This window comes from Triticum dicoccoides, chromosome 3B (assembly GCF_002162155.2).
Source record: "Triticum dicoccoides isolate Atlit2015 ecotype Zavitan chromosome 3B, WEW_v2.0, whole genome shotgun sequence".
NCBI lineage: Eukaryota > Viridiplantae > Streptophyta > Magnoliopsida > Poales > Poaceae > Triticum > Triticum dicoccoides.
The window spans coordinates 791,091,865-791,097,091 of NC_041385.1; positions in this window are offsets into that span (position 1 = coordinate 791,091,865).

Consider the following 5,227-nt stretch of genomic DNA (forward strand, 5'->3'; position numbering starts at 1 on the left):
CTGCTGTTTTGCGTGAGCGTTTCGGCCCAGTAGATGACCTTGATTCAAAAAATGTTCAACACGAATGTTGTTCATATCGTTGAAATGGTTAAATTTGCTTTTGGGCGGATCTTCATACGAGATCATTTGTGGCCTGTGAGAGCCAAAAACTGAATCGATGTCTCAGGCTTACCTAAATCCAAGTTCGGTTATTTTTGGAAAGATTTGGAATGGATTTGGAGTCCTTTTCTTGTATGGAAAGTCCAGTCGCCTCATAAATAGATGAGAGGTGATGACAGATTAAATAACAACACACAATCGCAAAACCCATCTACTTTTTACCCTAGTTTTACATCTCTCCCTTGTTCCTTCTCTCTCGTTCTTTGTTCGTTCTTCATGTTGAAGGGCAGCGATCTTCGAGGCTCTAGGGGCGGGCAACTGACCTAGGGCAGCCCATAGCCGCTGCGCGTCCGTACGGGGTCCTTCCAAGGCGCGTGGGGTTTCCGGTGCTCAAAAGCGCCCGCCGGATTGCTTGCTTATTGTGCTTCCGGACAGGTCTCCTTCGACGTGAGCTGCGATGCATCACTCTCGGCGTTGAAGGTACACAGTGACGTGTTCGTGTGCGAACAACGGGGTTATCCAGTTTTTACAGCATGAAATTTCTCATCCACTTCTCTATTTCTACACATGGCTATCTCGCTATGGATGGGGTTTGGTGTATGTGTACTCCGCCTTCGTCTGTTGGACCCCCCACATCAGCATGAGTACATTAGTGATGCTGTTGCCTTCCCTCCTCGAAAATACATGTTCCTTCCATTCTTCGACACCCCATATGGTCTTTCGAGATGATTTATTTCCATATGCCTCCCATTCATATTTCATAACGGATTGTGTCGATCCAACCCATTGATTATAGTCACTGCTCTCTCTGAGGAACCTCGACCTCGGTACTGTTTGTTTGGCTACTAATACTTTTCTGATAACATAGTTGAGGCCGAGGACAAATGCATCCTTTATAAGTGTGAGTCGTGCTCAGACCGAGGAGGGTTGGTGATCACATTAGTTATCCTTCCATTGATTCTGTGAGAGTCCTAGAATCTGGTTCGTACCTAATCCTTAATTTTTCCTTCATGGAGGTTTGGCTGCACATGTGTGCACTGCTCTAATGTCTTCAGCTCACCTTGCCTGTGACGATGTGTCTAGAGCCTGCACTGAGAGCTAGGCAGCCAGCTATGCTTAGACTCCCACGCCATCTGAAATTTGTGCAAGAAGCAAAATGCTCGATTCTTCAGCAACACCACTTCCAGCGCCTTCTAGTGGCAGGCCGACTTCAGCATTTCATCCTTGTTTAATTGATAGAATAGCCTACAGCTATATTTCTTCTTTGTAGCCTCTGTTTTCCCTCTACGTCAATTAATGCAAAATCGAAATCAACATACCATCTAGCACAATATAAAATCTCAACATCATGTTTTTTCAATTCAATGGATTCTGTATATGAGGAAATAGAGGTTCGTGCGGCACTAAGGCATTGTGCCTGGTTTGGCAGAGGTTCCATGCTAGCTAGGTCAAGGTTGTACTAAGGCACTGTGACGATTTTGCCAGCGGTCTGTGTGGCACTAAGGGAGTGTGCCGAGTTTGCCATTCATTGCAGGATGGATGGTCTAAGTAGGAGCCTTCCATCATCTCATCTTGAACTGGAGGTTTTATCCGTGTTCCATTTCAAACTATTGGCATGTAGGTTTTCGAGTACATCTAAATGCCTGACCATGTGCGCTAGTGGAAATCTGAACAAGGATGTTTTTGGTCTCCATATTTTGTCTCCAAATGCATGTCACTCTGTATTCAAGATAATATGTACCTCTACTTTATCTATCTATCTATCTATCTAGGGAAAGTAGTGGCTAAACCCAACCTCAGTGCACCCATGCTGCACCCCCTTATTCAAACCGTCAAATTGTTTTGGGATTTGTGCAGTAGACCAGCCACTTTTGGTGGGATGCCAGGTTATTATGAGTAGAATAGCATTTAGCACTGGTGTACTAGTCTATTTAGATTGTTTAGTGCTAGTAGTATATACATACGCACTGTTGTCGTCCCCTTGTCTCAGCTAGCTGCACAGTCTACCAGAGAATAATGCGCACTGTTACTAGGTGCCACTCTTTCATGCACGAGGAGAGAGAAAGCGTGAGGGGTAGAGAGAGATCGACAGAGACTATGATGTGTATGCATGTCAGAGAACTTCGACCAAGAGAACCGGAGTGTGAGAGTGGTTCACAGGTTTAAATGACTATGTGATTGAGCTATTTTTTTATCTAAATGGAAGAGAGAAACTGCGCGAGAGAGATAATTCTTTTTACTTGGTCAAATAGGAAAAGCCTTTTGTTTATAAGTGAAAGAAAAAAAACACTGAGAGAATATCGCTTTGTGCTGTTGTGCACGTGCATGCAGAATAGTTTATGAGAGACATGACGTGAGGTGAGAGAGATGTCCAGCAGAGGGCACGACAAGCTCTGCCGCATTTACTGTTTCTGGAACAGATCTCAAGGAGAGCATCACTGCATGGACGGGCTAGATAATGGGTACAGCATGGGTGCACCTATCGTAGGTATAGAAAAACCACACTCATCTATCTATCTATCTATCTATCTATCTATATCTATACCTATACTAATTTAGCACTTCCCAAAAATTCTCACGTTAATCAGTAATTAGAAGCCATTAATCTTGTGGGACCAAGTTATTACGGTGTAGATCTCTCTTGAGTCTCTTAGAAAGAAAAAAAAATCTCATGGATAACTCACTCATGATTGAAATCTCTCTATATCTCAAGAGTAAAAAAAACTCTCACGTACGCATCTCTCTCCCACAACCCAACTCTAAAAATCTCTCACGTATCTCTCTCCAAAAAGGATAATCTCTCACGTATATTTCTCCTCTAGGCTGTCGGTTGCAAAGTTCTACCTTTCAAGTTCACAGGGTTTAGATTCAGCCTTTCACATGGGCCTTTGCATGCGGCAGCCCATAACAGACCTGCATAAATAAAATAGCTCAAAAGAAAAAAGCTATGTACATGATCCTCAAAAAAAAAACTATGTACGTGATATGCCTACAAAAATAAAATCAGCATGTTCTGTTAAAAAAAGGAGCGTAATATGCCCAGAGAAATCATGCAAATAATTATCTAAAAAAATGAGATTGAGTTCTCGAGATTGGTCCTCCTCGGACAGAACACACGGACATGGGAAATGAGATTAGATGGCCACCATAGCTTAGCCCATAGGAGGCACAACTCTTAGGCAGCTTAGGGCATGTGGTGGTGCAGACGCATGTAGCCGAGGATAGGGCGAGTTGGCCACGATCTCTAATCCCCCGGGTCCCAACCATGAGTTGCGATGCCCACTACCTCTTGCGCGTGTGCAGTCTACAAGATTTTTCTCGGTTGTTGCTGCCGCACGAGATGCACCGGCCCCAGCTGAATACTGCGCCATAGCACCAGGCATACACGGGTTCAGCTACATTCATGTGCCCTCCAACAGGATGGACAAGTACACCACATAAGATGTCGCCAGCGACCTCGCCGACTCCCTCCGCCTGGAGCATGTGCATATTCAGGTAGGACAAGGTGAAGGCGATGGTCAACTTGGGCGTCTCCTTAGTCATTGGAGCACTAGCCATGAACGACTTGAGTCATCCGTACAGGTTCGACTACATCGACCACATGCAGGTATGTGTAGACATCATATAGAACTATTGGCGCAACAAAGTTTTGTAGGTTTTAGCTTTTGGCCTCATGCCCCTGTCATATTCTTTGAAGAAAGGTAGTGGTTCTGTTTTTGCAATGTGAAATTACTTCCAGCTCCTTGGAAAGTGAAATCTTAAAAGGGATTATGTAATCCTTTTTTATTTACGACCAACTCGAGCAGAGTAATAAATAAGACAACTATAATAGTATTTAAGAATTATTTTTGTTTTTTTTTTCAAGTGAATACATGTGGTTTCTCGAGGAGAGAGGGTGATCGATTGATTTCTTAATTACATTGCTTTGGTTCCCGCTTGACATGATTTGATGGCTTCTGATGCATGCCATCAGGTCATAGGCAAGAGGGAGTTGAACAACGTGGTACTTGATGAACAACTTGCAGATGCTGTTTCAAAGTGTTCTCGATATTGGCAACAATGTCACCATGTTATAGATTCAACATCCCATCAGTTCTTTTTCTAACACCATTAAAGTAGGTAGGAATTATCACCCGCAAAAAAAAAAGTAGGTAGGAATTATGTGTGAACTGACATTACAACCTTGATAGCCGTTGTTGTGTGGGTTATATATAAGCAATTGCTAACATTGATTTCCTTCTATTTTAGACCTTCCCTAATTCTCTTTACATGTGGAATTTGTAGGGAAGCAACAACATGTGATATGCTTAATTGATGGGTGCTTTCATTTGGAATGCTAACCACTTGACAATGACTACTGAATTTCTATGGAAACTGTTTTCTTTCCTGTTTGATTAATGTTGTTCGCAATAGTGATGAAATTTCAAAACCAGTATAACTACCTTATATCTGTTTTTTTAATTAGTGGGAATTACCTTATACTCCCTCCACCCCAAAATAAGTTTGTAACACTTATTTTGAGACGCATGGAGTAGTTGTTGCCGAGCAACATGTTAGTTATCTATAAAGAATCTCACAGTTTATATGGATTTGTATATGTAAGATACAATAAAACTCCAGAGAGGTAGAGTAACGTTCTCGCGATAATATGAACTTCAAATGATATTTTCTGTACTTACGAACGAGTGTCTCTTCGAAGACATTCTCGAGAGGAAAAATAGTGTTGAGCGCATTTTACGCACAACATTACAGTACTGAGATCTCATATGAATATGAAGAAGTTACTTATTATTACTTTAGTTTAGCAATGTCATCCTACATGTTTTCCTGTATTAGTTTTACTTATAATTCAAGTAACAACTGTGTAAATGCATAACCATCAACCAGATCACTCTCCGTATGTCTGATTAGATATAGAATGTGTATCTCAAAAAATATGACATTTTTGAAACTAGCATCCTGAACATGCATATTTGACCATTCTATTATGAAAGAAAAATATTTTTCATGAAAAATGAAAATCATAGATAAAATTGTAAGTAAGACATGTGGAGAAATTGACATGTAAAGTTTGGTACAAAAATGGTATATAGTCAACAAATGTGCAGTTTCTCTTGACAGATATAGA